This window comes from Caretta caretta, chromosome 23 (genome assembly GCF_965140235.1).
Source record: "Caretta caretta isolate rCarCar2 chromosome 23, rCarCar1.hap1, whole genome shotgun sequence".
NCBI lineage: Eukaryota > Metazoa > Chordata > Testudines > Cheloniidae > Caretta > Caretta caretta.
The window spans coordinates 9,925,273-9,946,256 of NC_134228.1; the positions used below are offsets into that span (position 1 = coordinate 9,925,273).

At 46.5% G+C, this 20,984-nt stretch overlaps 1 long non-coding RNA gene across 1 annotated transcript; it reads right to left on the reverse strand.

Annotated features, from left to right (window-relative positions):
* Positions 1-12,176: 12,176 nt before the first annotated feature.
* LOC125629374 (uncharacterized) lies at positions 12,177-18,623 on the reverse strand. Its single transcript, XR_012665857.1, has 2 exons — positions 16,833-18,623; positions 12,177-14,108 (listed from the first exon to the last, which is right to left on the reverse strand). It is a non-coding gene; the product is annotated as an uncharacterized LOC125629374 (long non-coding RNA).
* Between the last annotated feature and the right edge of the window lie 2,361 nt (positions 18,624-20,984).

Sequence of the window (20,984 nt, forward strand, 5' to 3'; positions counted from 1 at the left end):
GCGGGAGCAGGATGCAGGCCCTGCCGTGGGGAGCAGAGACCACTCCAGAGTTCTCGGGCTGCACAGCCAATGGCGAATCTCGCAGGGCTTCTCTCACAGTGGCTGTGGCTTCTCTGTGAGTATCGTGACACTTGGCTCTGTTGTGTGTGTGTGTAGCTCTGAGAAATGATGCATGGTGAGTTTCAGCCTGGTTCCCCTCTCCTTCGTCCTTTTATAGGCCCTTTTACAGGTTGCCGTAGCCTGGATTCTGCTTTACCCTAATGCCCCTTTACACTGCTCTGGAGTGCAAAGAGCCTGTGAAGCAGGAATAGGTGCATCTCTCTGGGGCCCCTGGGGCCTGCTAGAGGGCTGCAGTGTAAACGAGAGGCTGACCCTGCACAATGGACTGGGACACTCTGCGATGCAGAGTTTAAAAAGTCACCAGTTAGAAACAGGGTGAGGTGAGGCTTGAACAGGCTGGATGCAGCTGCTCACATGGGCCTGGCTCAGTCTATTTGTTCCAGTGACCCTCAAGCCAAATGCAAAGGCTCCAGCTTGGGCAGAATAGAGCATCTGCCTCCTCTGTGGGATGGGCTGTCCTGAGCACATCACCTCCACTCCAGTTCCCCCCCCCCCCCCCCCGGCTCCCAGCCTGCATTCAGTGCCTTCCATGGGCTTGTCTTCAAAACCACTAGTGAGCAGGTCCCAGCTATATCCTCAGCTGCTTCTCCATCCACCACCATCCAGGGGAGCCATGCTTCCTGGGACAACTACCCAGGGCAGAGTGTGGTAGAGCTGGAGACGTGGCATTTTCTGGCGATAGGACTTTGTGGGATGAGATCAGAGAAATACGCAGTCTGTTCACCTTTGGGCCCCTCCTCTTTGTTAAACATTCCCACCATAACCAAAATGAAGGAGAAAATATCTTATACCCCAGCAGAGCTCCCTAGAGCAAGGGAAGGGAAAAGAGCAGAGGCTACATAACAATTCTTCCTTTCCTGAAAGGGGTGTTTTTGATGTACGTGAAGCAATCAAGTACCATGGTGATTAGTGCCATGGTGACAAGAGCTGGGGGTTGTTTGGCTTTTTGCAGGGCGGATGTGGTGGAAAATTCCACACAAAATGAAACAATATATAGAGAGAATGTTTGTCAAAAGTTTCCATGTAAAATGTCACCTTTTCATTGAAAAACAAAACACCAACACCAAAAAGATTTATCTGAAAAAGTTTGGATTTTCAGGTTTTTGGGTTTTTCATGAAAGTCAAAATTTTCTGTCGAAAGAACACATTTTCTGTAGAAATTTGCATTGAGCTAAAATCCCAATTTTCCATTGAACAGTTTTGATGGCAATTTTTCAACCAGCCCTAAGTATCAACATAGATGTTGTATCAATCTTATCTTTCTTTTTGTCTAGTTAAAGTCTTTTTAGTTTAACTGACGATATGATTAACTTACTGGACATTATAATGAGAAATTTACTGTTGAAAAGGATGAGGAGAAACGTATTTCTCTTCGTAAAAAACAAGAATGAACATTTAATTTAAAAGATTAACATGTATAAAATGTGACCAATTCTAGATGTAGTTTAATAGCTACACTTTCTAAAGAACAGACAGCGGGGGTGAAATATCTTAATGAATCTTAGTTTCACTCATAAACTTCATTTCATTTGCACTTCAGGGAAGTTCTACCTTGAAAATAAAAGAAAATGTTTCTTCTTTTGTTTTGTTTCCTTTCCCTAAAATACATTTGCTTTTCTTTCCCAAGCTCTGAGCTTTGCCTCACAGCAATGGCAGCATTCCAGCTGCACTTCTTCTGGTGAGTGCTTGCTCAAAGCAGCTGCAGAAGTAAAACCAACTAATGAAACTCAGTTAACTTCAGTGAGGTTTCTCCAGTGTGAGTAAAATTTGACCAAGTGCCAGATAAGCTCCAGATCCCGTTGTGAACTCTGTGAAGTTCATGGGGTCCCATTAATGTCAATGGACTCCACACAGGTGCAGAAGGCTGCCCCTGCACAGCTCATTGCAAGATCGGGACATAAAACTAAAGTAGAATATTGCATTTCCCAAAGAACCTAAGGGTCCGATCGGCAAAGGTATTTAGTAACACTAGACATATGACTGGAAAGATCCTCCGGGGTCATGGCCTCCAATCCCCTGCTGTCATAAATATAAAGGGAAGGGTAAACCCTTTTGAAATCCTTCCTGGCCAGGGGAAAGCTCCTCTCACCTGTAAAGGGTTAAGAAGCTAAAGGTAACCTCGCTGGCACCTGACCAAAATGACCAATGAGGAGACAAGATACTTTCAAAAGCTGGGAGGAGGGAGAGAAACAAAGGGTCTGTGTGTCTGTCTATATGCTGGTCTTTGTCGGGGATAGACCAGGAATGGAGTCTTAGAACTTTTAGTAAGTAATCTAGCTAGGTATGTGTTAGATTATGATTTCTTTAAATGGCTGAGAAAAGAATTGTGCTGAATAGAATAACTATTTCTGTCTGTGTATCTTTTTTGTAACTTAAGGTTTTGCCTAGAGGGGTTCTCTATGTTTTTGAATCTAATTACCCTGTAAGATATCTACCATCCTGATTTTACAGGGGGGATTTCTTCATTTCTATTTACTTCTATTTTTATTAAAAGTCTTCTTGTAAGAAACTGAATGTTTTTTCATTGTTCTTAGATCCAAGGGTTTGGGTCTGTGGTCACCTATGCAAATTGGTGAGGCTTTTTATCCAACATTTCCCAGGAAAGGAGGGGTGCAAGTGTTGGGAGGATTGTTCATTGTTCTTAAGATCCAAGGGTCGGGTCTGTGGTCACCTAGGCAAATTGGTGAGGCTTTTTACCAAACCTTGTCCAGGAAGTGGGGTGCAAGGTTTTGGGAAGTATTTTGGGGGGAAGGACGCGTCCAAACAGCTCTTCCCCAGTAACCAGTATTAGTTTGGTGGTGGTAGCGGCCAGTCCAAGGACAACGGGTGGAATATTTTGTACCTTGGGGAAGTTTTGACCTAAGCTGGTAAAGATAAGCTTAGGAGGTTTTTCATGCAGGTCCCCACATCTGTACCCTAGAGTTCAGAGTGGGGGAGGAACCTTGACATGGTGGCATAGTGGTGGGATTAACCTGAAATCATTTTGAGATCCAGTTGAGATTTTTTGAACTAGAAATACAGATTTTAAAAAGGAAATTTTTTTTCCTTTGGAAAGGAAGTCCAGAAAGCAGCTGAAACTGAAAGCAGCTTGTTTTTTCTCTGCTTTGTGGCCAAGCAGAGACAAAAGGGGATTATTTTTGTGAATTGCAGGTTTTCTTTGCCTGGAGGCAGGGTACTTAACTCCTGCAGGGAAATTCACAGTCTTCCAACCCAGAGGTTTTTTTTTTCTTCCTAAAAGTAAATAGGGGGGGTGTGTTCTACCCATTTGCTTTTTCTTTGGGCTGGGTAAGCAGGTTTCCAAGTAGTTGGAGGTTTTTTGCTTTAATTTGGGCCCAGAGCAGAGACAAGGGAATTGTCTTTTTCTGTAGGCTGACATTCACTATCAGAGAATAGGTATTCTATTCCAGCACAGCAAAATTTTACAGCCAAGTTTTGTTTGTTTATTTCTAAACCTCGGGTGTAAAGTTAGTTAAAAACAGAGAGGTTAGAATGACAAAATCCGCAGCTCGACTACAGCTCGAATTAGCCAAATTTCAGGCTGAGGAAAGACAAAGGGAACATGAAAGACAGATAGAACTCATGCGGCTGAAGAAGGAACAAGAAAGGGAGGCAGCGAGAGAAGCAGAACGACACCAAGCAGCTGCTCACAGGAGAGCTATATAAGCAAGGGACAAAGAACTGGAGGAGAAGGAACAAGAGAGGAAGTATGTGGAGGAGATGGAGAAGATAAAGGCTCAGCAGAATATCCCAACAAACCCTAGTAATCCTTCTCCAAGTACCACTTCCCATCCCAGAAAGTTCCCCACCTACAAGGCAGGCGATGATACTGAGGCCTTCCTAGAAAACTTCGAAAGGGCCTGCCTTGGGTACAACATCTCTACTGACCAATACATGGTAGAGCTGAGGCCGCAGCTCAGTGGACCCTTAGCTGAGGTGGCAGCTGAAATGCCTAAAGAACACATGAACAAGTATGAACTGTTTAAATCCAAGGCGAGAGTCAGAATGGGGATAACACCCGAGCAGTCTCGTCGGAGGTTCAGAGCCCTAAGGTGGAAACCAGACATGTCATTTACCCGACATGCCTACCACATTGTGAAACATTGGGATGCCTGGATATCAGGAGCAAGTGTTGAATCTCCAGTAAATTTGCCCTTCCTAATGCAAATGGAACAATTCTTAGAGGGTGTTCCTGAGGAAATAGAAAGATACATCCTAGATGGGAAACCCAAAACTGTAATCGAGGCAGGAGAGATTGGAGCCAGATGGGTGGAGGTGGCAGAGAAGAAGAAAACTGGTCGCAGTTGGAGCGGAGACCAGAAGGGACCACCCCAGACCACACCCTATTACCGGGGGCCGCCCAAAGCCCCACCTACATCCCAAAGAACCCTCCAGACCCCTTATCGTCCCACCACCCCGTTCTCCAACAACCCTCCTCGCCCCAGTGACCCATAAGCTGGACGATGTTTTAAATGTAACGAGCTGGGGCATGTAAAGGCCAACTGCCCCAAGAACCCAACAGATTACAGTTAATTGCACCGGAATCACACCAGAGGTCCACAGGCCCAGATACCTCCCAGATACCCTTGGAGCGGAGGGAAACTGTGAGTGTGGGCGGGAAGAAGGTCACCGCGTGGAGGAACACCGGAGCACAAGTGTCAGCTATCCATGCTTCCTTAGTGGACCCCAATTTAATCAACCCAGAGGTACAAGTGACGATTCAACCCTTCAAGTCCAACTCTTTCAATTTGCCTACAGCCAAGTTGCCTGTCCAGTACAAGGGCTGGTCAGGAAGACTGGCATCCTCAGAGACAGTTGGTAGTTCCAACTAAATACCGGGCCAAGCTCTTGAGCTTAGCCCATGATCACCCTGGTGGCCATGCTGGGGTGAACAGGACCAAAGACCGTTTGCGGGGGTCATTCCACTGGGAGGGAATGGGCAAGGATGTTTCTACCTATGTCCAGTCTTGTGAGCTGTGCCAAAGAGTGGGAAAACCCCAAGACCAAGTCAAAGCCCCTCTCCAGCCCCTCCCCATCATTGAAGTTCCATTTCAGCGAGTAGCTGTGGATATTCTGGGTCCTTTTCCGAAAAAGACAGCCAGAGGAAAGCAGTACATACTGACTTTCATGGATTTTGCCACCCGAAGGCCGGAAGCAGTAGCTCTAAGCAACACCAGGGCTAAAAGTGTATGCCAGGCACTAGCAGACATTTTTGCTAGGGTAGGTTGGCCCTCCGACATCCTCACAGATGCAGGGACTAATTTCCTGGCAGGAACTATGAAAAACCTTTGGGAAGCTCATGGGGTAAATCACTTGGTTGCCACTCCTTACCACCATCAAACAAATGGCATGGTGGAGAAGTTTAATGGAACTTTGGGGGCCATGATACGTAAATTCGTAAATGAGCACTCCAATGATTGGGACCTAGTGTTGCAGCAGTTGCTCTTTGCCTACAGAGCTGTACCACATCCCAGTTTAGGGTTTTCCCCATTTGAACTTGTATATGGCCGTGAGGTTAAGGGGCCATTGCAGTTAGTAAAGCAGCAATGGGAGGGATTTACACCGTCTCCAGGAACTAACATTCTGGACTTTGTAACCAACCTACAAAACACCCTCCGAACCTCTTTAGCCCTTGCTAGAGAAAACTTACAGGATGCTCAAAAAGAGCAAAAAGCCTGGTATGATAAACATGCCAGAGAGCGTTCCTTCAAAGTAGGAGACCAGGTCATGGTCTTAAAGGCGCTCCAGGCCCATAAAATGGAAGCATCGTGGGAAGGGCCATTCACGGTCCAGGAGCGCCTGGGAGCTGTTAATTATCTCATAGCATTCCCCACCTCCAACCGGAAGCCTAAGGTGTACCATATTAATTCTCTAAAGCTCTTTTATTCCAGAGAATTAAAGGTTTGTCAGTTTACAGCCCAGGGAGGAGACGATGCTGAGTGGCCCGAAGGTGTCTACTATGAAGGGAAATGTGGTGGTGGTGTGGAAGAGGTGAACCTCTCCATGACCCTTGGGCGTATGCAGCGACAGCAGATCCAGGAGCTGTGCACTAGCTACGCGCCAACGTTCTCAGCCACCCCAGGACTGACTGAACGGGCATACCACTCCATTGACACAGGTAATGCTCACCCAATTAGGGTCCAACCTTACCGGGTGTCTCCTCAAGCTAAAACTGCTATAGAACGGGAGATCCAGGATATGTTACAGATGGGGGTAATCCGCCCCTCTGAAAGTGCATGGGCATCTCCAGTGGTTCTAGTTCCCAAACCAGATGGGGAAATACGTTTTTGCGTGGACTACCGTAAGCTAAATGCTGTAACTCGCCCAGACAACTATCCAATGCCACGCACAGATGAACTATTAGAGAAACTGGGACGGGCCCAGTTCATCTCTACCTTGGACTTAACCAAGGGGTACTGGCAGGTACCGCTAGATGAATCTGCCAAGGAAAGGTCAGCCTTCATCACACATCTCGGGCTGTATGAATTTAATGTACTCCCTTTCGGGCTGCGAAATGCACCCGCCACTTTCCAAAGACTTGTAGATGGTCTCCTAGCGGGATTAGGAGAATATGCAGTTGCCTACCTTGACGATGTGGCCATATTTTCGGATTCCTGGGCAGACCACCTGGAACATCTACAAAAAGTCCTTGAGAGCATAAGGGAGGCAGGACTAACTGTTAAGGCTAAGAAGTGTCAAATAGACCTAAACAGAGTGACTTACCTTGGACACCAGGTGGGTCAAGGAACTATCAGCCCCCTACAGGCCAAAGTGGATGCTATCCAAAAGTGGCCTATCCCAAAGTCAAAGAAACAGGTTCAATCCTTCTTAGGCTTGGCCGGTTATTACAGACGATTTGTACCGCACTACAGCCAAATCGCTGCCCCACTGACAGACCTAACCAAAAAGAAACAGCCAAATGCTGTTCAGTGGACCGGAAAGTGTCAGAAGGCCTTTAACAAGCTTAAAGCGACACTCATGTCTGACCCTGTACTAAGGGCCCCAGACTTTGACAAACCGTTCCTAGTAACCACAGATGCGTCCGAGCGTGGTGTGGGAGCAGTTTTAATGCAGAAAGGACCTGATCAAGAATTCCACCCTGTAGTGTTTCTCAGCAAAAAACTGTCTGAGAGGGAAAGCAACTAGTCAGTCACTGAAAAAGAATGTTACGCCATTGTCTACGCTCTGGAAAAGCTACGCCCATATGTTTGGGGACGGCGTTTCCACCTGCAAACCGACCATGCTGCACTGAAGTGGCTTCACACCGTCAAGGAAACTAACAAAAAACTTCTTCGGTGGAGTTTAGCTCTCCAAGATTTTGATTTCGACATCCAACACATCTCAGGAGCTTCTAACAAAGTGGCTGATGCACTCTCCCGTGAAAGTTTCCCAGAATCAACTGGTTAAAATCGTCCTTGAGATGTGGAAAATACTGTTAGTCTTTATAAACTTGGTAGTATATTTAGAGGTGCATGTGTCTTATTAACTCTGTTTTTCCTAGAGCTCCAGGAAGAAATCCCAGCCAGTGTTTCACCCTAGCTGAGATTTGGGGGGCGTGTCATAAATATAAAGGGAAGGGTAAACCCCTTTGAAATCCTTCCTGGCCAGGGGAAAGCTCCTCTCACCTGTAAAGGGTTAAGAAGCTAAAGGTAACCTCGCTGGCACCTGACCAAAATGACCAATGAGGAGACAAGATACTTTCAAAAGCTGGGAGGAGGGAGAGAAACAAAGGGTCTGTGTGTCTGTCTATATGCTGGTCTTTGTCGGGGATAGACCAGGAATGGAGTCTTAGAACTTTTAGTAAGTAATCTAGCTAGGTATGTGTTAGATTATGATTTCTTTAAATGGCTGAGAAAAGAATTGTGCTGAATAGAATAACTATTTCTGTCTGTGTATCTTTTTTGTAACTTAAGGTTTTGCCTAGAGGGGTTCTCTATGTTTTTGAATCTAATTACCCTGTAAGATATCTACCATCCTGATTTTACAGGGGGGATTTCTTCATTTCTATTTACTTCTATTTTTATTAAAAGTCTTCTTGTAAGAAACTGAATGTTTTTTCATTGTTCTTAGATCCAAGGGTTTGGGTCTGTGGTCACCTATGCAAATTGGTGAGGCTTTTTATCCAACATTTCCCAGGAAAGGAGGGGTGCAAGTGTTGGGAGGATTGTTCATTGTTCTTAAAATACAAGGGTCTGGGTCTGTGGTCATCTAGGCAAATTGGTGAGGTTTTTTACCAAACCTTGTCCAGGAAGTGGGGTGCAAGGTTTTGGGAAGTATTTTGGGGGGAAGGACGCGTCCAAACAGCTCTTCCCCAGTAACCAGTATTAGTTTGGTGGTGGTAGCGGCCAGTCCAAGGACAACGGGTGGAATATTTTGTACCTTGGGGAAGTTTTGACCTAAGCTGGTAAAGATAAGCTTAGGAGGTTTTTCATGCAGGTCCCCATATCTGTACCCTAGAGTTCAGAGTGGGGGAGGAACCTTGACACCTGCTATCAAAGGAAACCCCATTAAAGAGACCTGGGGGGGGGGTTAGGCCCCCAATTTCCAAACCGTTTGAAGGCAATTTGAGCACCTAAGTCCTTTAGGCTACTTTTAAAATCTCAGTCTAAAGATTTTCTCTTTGACAATTGGTCCAGTAATTCTAGCAGAGTGTGATCCTGCACTCACTCATGTCAATGGACCCTTGATTATGTGAAAATCAACTATTTAAGGACGATGAGTCACTGAGTTTTTATTTTTCCAGGCACACTTCCTGCTGCTGAGATGTTCTTGGGGACAATCTCTGCTAATGAGGGGGACACTGTCAGTGGCAGATGTTTAATCCCTGCAGGAGCCCCTGTCTCCATTGTTTTCTTTTGTAAGGATAGGATGGAAATTTCAAGGCTGCAAGCCAGGAGAGGAAAATTCTCTTATGATTTAGCTTACAGCATGGCTGGAAGCTCAGGCAATATTTCCTGTGGATACATGTCCAGAAATGACAATAACCAGGTGTTAAATTCTCTGTTAAGCGTCACTCGGTATCTGAAGGTCTCAGGTAAGACAGTTTTCAGAGTAACAGCCGTGTTAGTCTGTATTCGCAAAAAGAAAAGGAGTACTTGTGGCACCTTAGAGACTAACCAATTTATTTGAGCATAAGCTTTCGTGAGCTACAGCTCACTTCATCGGATGCATACTGTGGAAACTGCAAAAGACATTATATACACAGAGACCATGAAACAATACCTCCTCTCATCCCACTCTCCTGCTGGTAATAGCTTATCTAAAGTGATCACTCTCCTTACAATGTGTATGATAATCAAGTTGGGCCATTTCCAGCACAAATCCAGGTTTTCTCACCCTCCGCCCCCCCACACACAAACTCACTCCTGCTGGTGACAGTGCTAATTACTTAAAGGATAAAACATTGCACTTGTTTGTTATCAGAAATTAAAATTACTGTGAACTATTTTTTTACAGATAGTTATGAATACTTTTCAGTTCTTTCAAAATTCCCTGTGAAACTTTTCCAGTTTTTTGATGAAAAAACAGAAATCAAAGATTTTGTTGGTAATGTTTTTTGGTTTCAGTTATCTTTTTTTTTTTACCAAATAATGACAGTTTCTACCAAAACTCAAACATGATGAAATTTTCATTGGAAAACAAGAAAATAATTCACTTTCAAAATGTTCACTTTGGTCACAAAGGCATTTTTTGTGAAGAAAAACATTTTCAGGGGAAAACATTAGAGCAGCTCTAACATGTTGTAAATGTGGATGTTTAGGGACATACTTTGGTCACATGGGGACAAGCGAGCACCCAGTGTGCTCCCAATAACCTTCAGTCTTTTGGTAAACAGGCTACTTATTACCGTGTCTAAACGGGAGCTGTGCTGTTTTGAAAATCTAGCCCATTCCGGCAACCCAGACTCTCCTAAACTGAGGAGGCAGTTCCCCTGTTGCCCTGAGCCCTGTGGGAAATCCAGCATAAAGTTAATAAGGCCTGAGGCTACAAAACATTTCTTCAGTTCTTCTGCCTCATCTGGAAACACCCCTATTAAGATAAGGAGAGGATTAAGGGGCTGGCTCAGCATTTCCAAGGAGGGTCACTCATAGGAACATGGGGCACAGGACTAGAAGGGGCCTCCTTCCACAGCAAATCTAGCTCCTGCTATTGCAGGTAACCCCATCTTATCATCCTCTTCATAAATTTACCAAGCTCTGTATTTGAACTAGTGACCGTGTTTGCCCCCCACTCTTCTCATTGGGAGGCTCCCTCCTCTGATGGTTAGAAACCTTCTTCACATTTCCAGCCTGAATTTGTTCCTGGCCCCTTTATCCCCATTTGTTCTCATGCCAGCTGTTTTCTGCTTTTGCACCATCTCTGCAGGTGCCAGTTCCAGGAGCAGCACGACTGAGAATCCGCTTTATCAAGGTAACTGATTTGTATTTACTCTGACACAGTCGGTAATTTCTGTTGTGGGCTAAGAGGCTGGAGCCCATTCTGGGGCTTAGTCTACACTACAAAGGTCTGCTGGTACAGCGATTTCAGCTAGGAAAGTGAAAAATTCATACACCTCAGTCAACCTAGTTATGCTGGCAAAACCCTGGTGTAGACACAACTACGCCAACAAAAGTGTGCTTCTGTCAGCCTGTCATTCGGGGAAGTGGTGTAGCTATAGCAGCCGAAGAATGACTTCTGTCAGCATTCAGTGCAGTTGTAGCCATGTTGGTCCCAGGATATTAGAAAGACAAGGTGGGCGAGGTAATATCTTTTATTGGACCAACTTCTGTTGGGTATAGAGACATGAAGAAGAGCTCTTTGTGTCTCTAAAGCATGTCTCTCACCAACAGAAGCTGGTCCAATGGACTATAAGGTGGATAGAAAGTTGGCTAGATTGTTGGGCTCAACGGGTAGTGCTCAATGGCTCTATGTCTAGTTGGCAGCCAGTATCGAGTAAAGTGCCCCAAGGGTCAGTCCTCGGGCCGGTTTTGTTCAATATCTTCATAAATGATCTGGAGGATGGTGTGGATTGCACCCTCTGCAAGTTTGCAGATGACACTAAACTGGGAGGAGAGGTAGATACACTGGAGGGTAGAGATAGGATACAGAGGACCCTAGACAAAATTTTCAAGATGGCCTTGACAGTGGCTGCACTACATCTCCCATGATGCACCTGAGTCTCTCCCTGTGGAATCCTATGGGGCTGAGGGTTGTTGCCCTCCTTGGAATGAGTACTTGGCGTGATCTCCTAAACCTGCAGACGTCAGGCCATCCTCCAGAGGCCAGAGCTGCCCTTGCAAAAGCCCTGAGCTTCTGTCTATCTCTGAGGCCATTGGTCTGTCCGATCAGCTCCACTGTAACTACTGCCTGGGATTCCCTAGCTGGAGTTTTCCCTGCTACACCTGATGCACAGCACAGGGGCATGCAAAGCACCAAGTCAGTCTGCACTTTCAAGCTGACTCTCTGCAGGGTAGATAGGTCAATGTGAGTTCCCGCTGCCAACCCTGGCACTCACACATCCTTGGCTCTGGATGACAAAACAGCACAGGAGAACCAATCAGTTGCACATCCCCAAAGCTTTTATCCCCTCCCCCTCCTTGTGCAGAGGGGACAATCTGGCTAAAACAGCCCGAGTTTTAAATGTGGCCCTAAGTGTGTACTGTGGGAACTGAAACCTTTGCATTTCCTGGTGGCTGAGTGCTTATAGCTGTTGCAGTAACATGGCTGCTAGTTCTTTATTTGGCTGATCAGGCTTTTCAGATTCAATCTAACCCCTTTTCCCGTAATCTTGCTGGGCTCCTCCACAGCTGTTTCACTGTGGCTTCCACTGTAAGAGGCTACCCTGGGAGAGGCCCCCTGAATGCCTCTCTCCTAAGAAGCAGAGCTGGGTTTCCTGAAAGCAGCAGTTGCTCAGAGCCTGCAATCAGCTCAGCTCAGGATAGACAGCAAGTGTGAAAAATTGGGGTGAGGGCTGGGGGATAATAGGGTCCAAGGTAAGACAAAGCCACTAATATCAGGACAGTACCTATAAAATCGGGACACCTGGTCTGTGGCGGTTCAATGATGAGACAGAACACAGCTTTATGCAAGCAAGCAGGCTGGTCAGCTGAGATGGGCTGTTCTGCCCCCCCGCCTTCCACCTTCTCCTTTTATTATATTTCTCCCCCCTAAGCATTACACACTGCTACCGCAAAAAGATACACAAAGGAATGTATGACGTTGATTAATATACTTATTTACCATCCTTTATCTACTACAATCCTGGTTCTCAGGCCTTGAGCCCAGGCTAAGAAAGCTTCCCACAGTCGCTGTCCCAACAATCAAGTTCTCATGGTTCATATCTAGCCCTTGTCCTTGGATAGAGCAATGTGTGCATTGCTTCTACAAAACAGTCAGGGTGTGCCCTGCCTGCTTCCAGGTGGAATAGCTAAACATGAACCCTTCATCCCCCCGCTTTTTATTTAATGATATTTGGCCATCTCATGGTAGCCGTCAATTTGTTTTGTCATGCTATTTAACTCCCAGACAGACAAGGACATAACCTGGGGAGCTTTCCAGGGCGAAATTTTACAAAGTCTTAACAAGGAAGGAATACATTGTACACAGCAGCAGCAAAAAATAAGCCCAATGATTACAAACACAGAATAACCAAAAAGCTGTCGCAGCCATTCTAGAGAGGGCAGCCAACCTGTAAGCCAATTCCAAAAACCCTCAAACCCCAGATCTTGGCGTATGTGTGTTGTAAGACTGGCCAATTCAGCCAGTCTAGTTTCTATGGAGCGACTATTATCAGTTAAATTAAAGCAACACATGTGCTGAAACGTGGAGCAGCCTAGATGGTGTTTCAGGAGCAGAAAATCAATGGCTGCTCTGTTATCCAAAATTGCGTCCCTTAATTCGTGTTGTTCTGTGTTAAGTAAGGCAATAGCCTGGGATGTTGTATTAATTGCCTTTGCTGCAAAGCATGCCAGGTTATTTAAAGTTCTGGCTGAATACATAGCAAGCGCGGGGACCCCAACAATAGAGGCCGCTAAGGCAGTATACTCAGCACGACTAAAAAGCTCAACATCTGCAATACAATCATCTGAAAGGGGTACACTTCTTTTACTACGATTTTGACTAGCAAAAGGCAATATAAGTGTCATTCTACTAAGACAGCAAAGGGTGCCATCACTTAAATTTGCAGGAATATAATTAAAGGTGCGTGAACCGCAAGTAAAAAACCATCCTGATGGTAGGATGATATGGCCATAATTATATGAAACATTAACAGCATGGGAACAATTTAAAAGGGGTTGAGAAATTTTTCGACAGCCCAAGGGCACCTTTGTACTAGTGCAGTTAACTACACGCGCACAGGTGACATTGTCAGCCCCGGCCGGGTACGGTGTGTGGAGGGATATAGCCGTGCGAGGCAGAGTATTGTTGGCCGGGCCCCAATTAGCCATGCTAGAGTACTGGGAGGAAAGATTCGCATAAGCAGAGAACAGTGTCTTATTCTCCATCTCCTCAGGGTGATGACATACTGGAATAAGGCATGTACCTAACAAATCTCCGGCTGCTACAAAATTAGATAGACAAAAGTGGGTAACATTTGCTATTGAAGCCAATCTTTCCCATATGTTATATGCCATTCGGGCTCATAACGGGGGAAGCGCTTCCGAGCCAACCCCTACAGGAAATAGCAGGCACAAAAGGCACACAATCATCACAGAATTAGCAGTGATTTGGGCGAGAATCGCCACAAACAAAGTCTCAGGAGTCTCTGGCTGTTGATCTGCTGTCAGTCTTCGTTGGGCCACGGCGACCAATGCTTTTACTGCTCCCCATGTCACGGGCCGGTTTGGGACACTACGCCTCCTCCGTTTCCGTCCCGTCGTTGTTGACTCGGGGGGCAAAGCAGTCTCCTCCAAAGTCAGCTGAAACTCTGGTATGGGATTCGACAGCCCCTGGTGCCATGCCATGTTGTTTAAGTGCCGGTCGCACACACCGAGCTGGAACCCACAACGGTCCTGCAGGGAGAGACACAGCAGCATATCCCCGACCCCAAGTGATTAGAGGTACTGGGCCCAGCCACTGTGGATCGGGCACCTGACGGTAAAAGACACGCGGTCTTTCCAGTACCTCAGATTTGTGAAAATGCCGATCCGCAGGGGTCTGCTGATCTGCATTCAGTGTTAAATTATTTAAAGTAAACAAGAGGATATGCATTTGTTGTTGAATGTCTCCTAAGGTTCGGAGACGCAGCTCCCCTTGTTTTAATTGTTTATCTAGCAAGGTTTTGAGTGTGCGATTGGCACGTTCAACAATGGCTTGGCCCGTGGAATTATAAGGGATTCCGTGTTTAAGACGGACGTCCCAGCGGGCACAAAAAGTGGAGAGGGCTGCAGAGCAGTAGGCTGGGGCATTATCTGTTTTAATTTGGCAGGGGCGACCCATAACAGAAAAGCAGGCCAGCAAATGGTGAATAACTTTGTTAGTGGCTTCCCCACGTTGTGGGTTTGCCCAAAGGAAGCCCGAATAAGTATCAACGGAAACATGTAAAAACGAATAGGGGCGGAATTGTGGCACATGAGTAACATCCATTTGCCACAGCTGATTTGCTGCGGTACCTCTGGGGTTAACGGCATAAGAAAAGGTAGGAGCAGCAGCAGCACAGTGGGGGCAGGAACAAACAATGGATGTGCATGATCAGCAGGAATGTGAAACAGAGGCAGACTGATGAAAAAAGGCATGGCTTTCAATGGGGTCAGAAAAAAGGGAATTTACCTGACCACGCAACGCGCGATCGGCGCATGCATTGCCCTCAGTGAGTGGCCCAGGCAGAGGGGTATGACTGCGAATATGAGCAACAAAGTAAGGGAAATGACGAATGGCAAGAAGATGCTGCAAAGACAAAAACAGGCGAAGGAGGTCTGCATCAACCTGAGGGGTAATGAGGGCAAGGGGTAAATGATCAATTACCTGATAAACATAATGGGTGTCCACAATTAAATTAAAGGGACAATCAGCAAAAAGTTGAAAGGCCAAAATAACAGCAGCCAATTCTGAACGCTGTGCAGAACGCTGAGGCAGTGTAAAATGAGAATGCCAACGAGGGGGGTCACCCAACTGATAAGTGACTACACCTCGGTGGGGAGAGCCATCAGTAAAAAGAGTGACAGCGGAAACAATGGGTTGAGAGCGGCTAAGACGATGAACAACTAGGGGCACCTTTTGGGTAATGACCAACCGAGGATCTTTTGGAGGATTGTAAGAAATCTCTCCCACATAATCACAAAGAGCAACCTGCCAGGCCAAGGAGGTGTGGCACAAAGAGTCAAATTCAGTACGAGACAAGGGGAGCACAATGGCAACTAAATCAGTGCCAGTGAGTTGCACTGCACGGTGGCGGGCTTTACGAACAAGATCAGATAGGGCATCTAAATACGGATAAATATTTCGAGGAGGGGTGGATGAAAGGTATAGCCATTCTATAATAGAGACGGCTGTGTCTGTACGGGGTACAAACAGAGCCGCAGTTGGCATATGAGGGGTGGCAAGAAGAACCAATCGTAAGGGACGGACCTCTGGGAGTCTGTCCACAAACTGCTGACTCAATGCTGCATTGATTTGTTGAATGCAGGCAATATACTCCTCAGTGATGACAATAACTGCACCCAGTGCCCGGGCTCCACGTAGGAGCTCGAACAACGGCTGCAGCATTGAAGTGGGGAGACGAAAGTAGGGCCGAATCCAATTTAAATGGCCCAAAATCTGTTGTAATTTAACAAGGGTTAGGGGTTGAGGTAGAATTAATTCCGGACGAACCGGAGCAGCATAGGTTTGTAAAACCTTATATCCGAGGTAGTGGTAGGGATAAGAGCGTTGGATTTTTTCTGGTGCCACTAACAGGCCATTTTGGCCAAGAATCTGAGATAAAGATTCAAGCTGTTGTGCCGTGACCCGGGGACCACTAAGCAAAATGTCATCCATGTAATGGTAGACCTTTAGCGAAGGGTACCGGGCACGGAAAGGGGCAAGGGCCCGATCCACAAAAAGCTGACACAAGGTTGGACTATTTTGCATTCCCTGGGGCAAGACCTTCCACTGATACCTTTGAGAGGGTTGCTGATTATTATACTGTGGCACCGTAAATGCAAATTTTTCGCGATCTTGAGGGCAAAGGGGGATGGTGAAAAAACAATCTTTTAAATCTAACACACAAAGTTGATTGGTTTGAGGAATTAAATTTGGATTTGGTAAGCCAAATTGCAAGGGGCCCATAGGTTGGATGCGTTTATTTATTTCCCTTAAATCATGTAACAGCCGCCAAGCACCCGATTTTTTCTTAATAACGAACACCGGGGTGTTCCAGGGACTAGTGGAGCTCTCCAGTCGCTGTGCTTGCAAATGCTGCTGCACAAGCGAATGAAGCGCTTTTAGCTTTTCTAGAGGGAGGGGCCACTGGTCAATCCATACGGGCTCTAAGGATTGCCATACCAAGGGTAATGCGGAGGGCACGGTGGGTGAGGGAGGGTTTAGGGCCATCAGATGTTAATATCGAGGGTGGTGTCTAACTTTGTAAGTAAATCACGGCCCCAAATATTGAGGTGGACAGGGAGTACAAAAGGGCGGATAGTAGCAAGGGTACGGCCTCCCGGTTTAGAGACTTTGACCCAAGACAAACTGTGGCGCCCGGGTTTACTACCCCCGATCCCCCACAATTCTTTAGAAGGAACCGTAGGCCAACTAACCGGCCACTCCAGATCACGAATCACCGTAACGTCAGCTCCAGTGTCCACCAGCCCTGTAAAAGGAACATCATTTAAGAGAAGTGTTAACTGAGGTTTCGAGGGGCGGACTGACATTGTCAGAGCAACAAGTGGAGAAGACGCGCTGTGAGACGGCGAGTGAGACAACGTCGATCCAAAGCCGCCTCCGCCCCGAGTTCGATCCTCGGCAGCTGGCACCTGATAGGGGACTAAAATCAATTGTGCAATTGACCGTCCACGCGGGAGCGACTGTGGAAGATGAGTCCACACCTGAACCTTAATAATGCCAGTGTAATCAGCATCAATGACCCCTGGAATGACAAAAAAGCCCTGTTTCCCAGCATGTGAGCGAGGGAGAACAAGACCTACAAAGCCGGCAGAGAGAGGTCCCGTCACCTGTGTAGGTATGGCACAGACCTCCCCTGGCAGCCGAAAGTCAGTGTCCTCCTGCATGATCAAATCAAGCCCTGCACTTCCAGCAGTCGCCGCCCTCATAGAGTCTATGGATTTTAAGGCAGAGGAGCGGTTGTCTGAGTGGGAAACACCCCCGTTTGGCCCTGGGTTCGGGGGGGACCCATCGCGCGGTTTCCCGACCCGCTACGACACTGATTAGCCCTTTCCCACACTTGGGGCACTTCTTTGAGGGTCGGGCTGGTGCCTTAGATGAGCGGCACTCCCGCTAAAAATGACCCTCCTTACCACAGCGGTAACAACGCTTCCCCTCCTTCCCGGTTTTTCTCAGGGCAGCAGCCAGAACTCCAGCCTTGTGGGCTTGTGTGCCAATGTTCTGGCACGCCCGCAGCATGTCTGAGAGCTCTAAAATACCAGAGGCTTGCGCTGCCTGGAGAGCACGGCGGCAATCCTCGTTTGCATTTTCAACTGCCAATTTTAACAGGAGCTCGTGAGCTGCCTCAGTGTTATCCACCTGTCGGAGGATAGCCTCATGCAATCTGTTGGTAAAATCCAAAAAGGACTCTGAGGCACCCTGACGGATACTGACAAAGCTTTTGGTAGGCTTGCCTGAATCCGGGACCTTCTTGAAAGCATGCTGGGCACAGGTGGAAATAATGGGGAAGACGGCCTGAGGGAGTTGAGACTGCATCTCAATAGTAGCAAACGGGCCCTCCCCTGCCAAATGCTCATAAATGATACCGTGCTCTCTATGTACCTGAGCTTGGCGTTCTGCCATCTGCCGATACTCACTAATCCAAATAACATACTGACTGGGTGATAACATCATGCGCAGCAGCGTTTTCCAATCCTCAGGGATTAGGGAGTACCCAGTACCTATCCCTTCAATGAGACCACACACAAAGGTGCTAGTCAGGCCAAACTCACAAATTGCTTTCTTTACCTCTCTAACCACCGAGTATGGCAAAGTGGTCCAGGTGCCCACGGGGTTGCCCTGGTCATCATTCTGCCAGGTCACCGGGCAAACTGAGACCAGATCAGCCAGCTCCTCCGCTGTAAGATCTGATCGAGCTTTCGCTGCGTGAACCATTTGTTGCACCAGCGAAAGCTTCTGAGCAGATACAGATGACCCTCCGGGGGGCCCCGGAGCATGGCTGGCTCACACACTGGCTCCGGTGGGGAAGGCAAGGGAGGCGGTGGTAATGAAGACACTGGGGGCAAAGGAGGGAGAGGGGGGGCTGTGGGTACGGGAGAGGGTCTTTCCGAAGCGACACACTGGGTTGCATCAGTAGAAGGGGGGAGAGCTGCAACGGGGATGGCTACAGGAGCCGACGGGCGTGGCGAGATCACCAGCCTCGTGAGAGAGCCTATCCGAGGTGACACGCAGTATCGCGTCGCGACAGAGGTGCCAGGCATGTAAAGCCTGCACGGGCGCCCGAGGCTCTTCGTGCAATGTCTGGCCCAATTGCTCCCAGTCTGCTAGCTTAAGGCTTCCGGCTTCAGGGTACCACGGGCACTGGGCACGCACCTCCTGTAGCAGGAGAGTAAGTGCTCGAGCCGGGCAGTCATGCTGAGCCTTACGCAGCAAATACTGCAGCTCATTGCGGTGTTGCACTTGCAAAGCAGAGAGGGAGCTTCCCATACTTACCACAATGAAAAACTCACCGGGATCCACGAAGCGGATGAGTGACGCGTCTGAAACCCTTGCCGGGCGAGGTGAGTGCTGAGGGCCCCACGTTTGGGCGCCAGTTGTGGCGGTTCAATGATGAGACAGAACACAGCTTTATGCAAGCAAGCAGGCTGGTCAGCTGAGATGGGCTGTTCTGCCCCCCCGCCTTCCACCTTCTCCTTTTATTATATTTCTCCCCCCTAAGCATTACACACTGCTACCGCAAAAAGATACACAAAGGAATGTATGACGTTGATTAATATACTTATTTACCATCCTTTATCTACTACAATCCTGGTTCTCAGGCCTTGAACCCAGGCTAAGAAAGCTTCCCACAGTTGCTGTCCCAACAATCAAGTTCTCATGGTTCATATCTAGCCCTTGTCCTTGGATAGAGCAATGTGTGCATTGCTTCTACAAAACAGTCAGGGTGTGCCCTGCCTGCTTCCAGGTGGAATAGCTAAACATGAACCCTTCACCTGTTCACCCTAGTTTAGGAAGAATTTATCAGAGAGAAGGGACAGTTTTATTGTCTGCCTAATATAAACCCAGGGAAGGTGTTTTTAGCGATCTCGAGGACAGCTGAACAAAACATTTACACTAAAATATTTTATAATGGCTTCTTGACCAAATTTGGGTAGAGATTTTGGTAAAAAAAAAAAAGTGTTGTTTTCAAGCACAGCATTTTCCCAAGAAACTAAACATTTCTTTCCTGAATTTGTGTGTGTGTGTGTGTGTGTGTGTATTTGAAAACTGGAATCTTTGGGAGTTTCAGTGTTTCCACTGAAGCTCTCAAAAATATTTGTGGGGAAAAAATCATAATTTCTCATAAAAATAATTTGAGTGTTTTTTTCCAGATCTGATTTATAAAGCATCTCTCACCTTGTCACTCAGGGCTGGGTCCTCAAAGGTGTTTAGGTATTTAATGCCCATTAAAAGCTGGGGCTAGATGCTGGCTCAGTGCGTGCCACCATGCTGCACCCATGACCACATTACTCCTCCCTAATAATAGGAATAAGGACCAAAGGAGCCTACACAGCTAATTCCCTTGGGTGAGATTTCCAGTGCAGTGCAAGGGTTTACTGTATGGTTTCAAGGGAGCTTAAAGAAGTTTGATGTATATGGGAAATTTTGATAAATCCTTTTTTAATTGAAATCAAAATGTGTATTTGAAAATTGTGTTGGAACTATAGGCAGTGACTTCAATTGGTAGAGGGTTTCCTGGTCCTTCTTGCAGGCAGGGGACTCTGTAAGAAATAATTTGATCAGGATAAGTTTGGAGAAAACCAGCCTCCAGCAACATGGGGTGAGCTGTGCGTCAATGCCTTAGGGAGCAGCCTGCTTTGTCTCTCTCTGTTTTTGGTTCTTGCATGTTATCGTTTTGAATACTACTAAATAAAGTCGTGTTACTTTGAAACCTTCCAGAAATAAGATTTGTGTTTGTAATCTAATGTCTGTGTGTGTGTGTGCTGTTAACGTAACACAAAACTATTCGTGAAACAGGTTCTGACAACAGGAGTTGACAAATCTCCCAATTTAAAAAAAACTGTTTTGGGGGTGCGCTTTTGAAATTGTTAAAATATTTCATTTTGATATTTTCAAAATGAAAAATTCTGGTTTTCTGATCCAAAGTGACTTTGTCTTTTGAAATTTAAGCTAATTAGACTGAAGATATGGTTAGAAAAAATTTCAAAACTGAAACATTTTGAAATTATTGAAACAAAATGTTAGATTGACAGGAACAAAAAGCATGTTTTCAAATATTTTCAAGATTTCAACCTTTTTTTCTCAGTTCAAGACTGAAAAGAATTGTGAACTCTTGAAAATATTTGAGGAACAGCTCTAGTTCAGTGAGCAAATCCTTTCCAATTTCGGTGCCTAACTCCTACATGCTCCTTTGAAACTCCCAACCTTCCCCCAGAACTGCAATGTCAGAGTTGTGGTTAAATTCCCCAGCATTGCACTGAAGACCTCAACCACAGATGCCAGCACTTAAGGCCCTGTCTCCATAGACACATGCATTATCCCTTCAACCCCTCTCTTTTATAGATTCT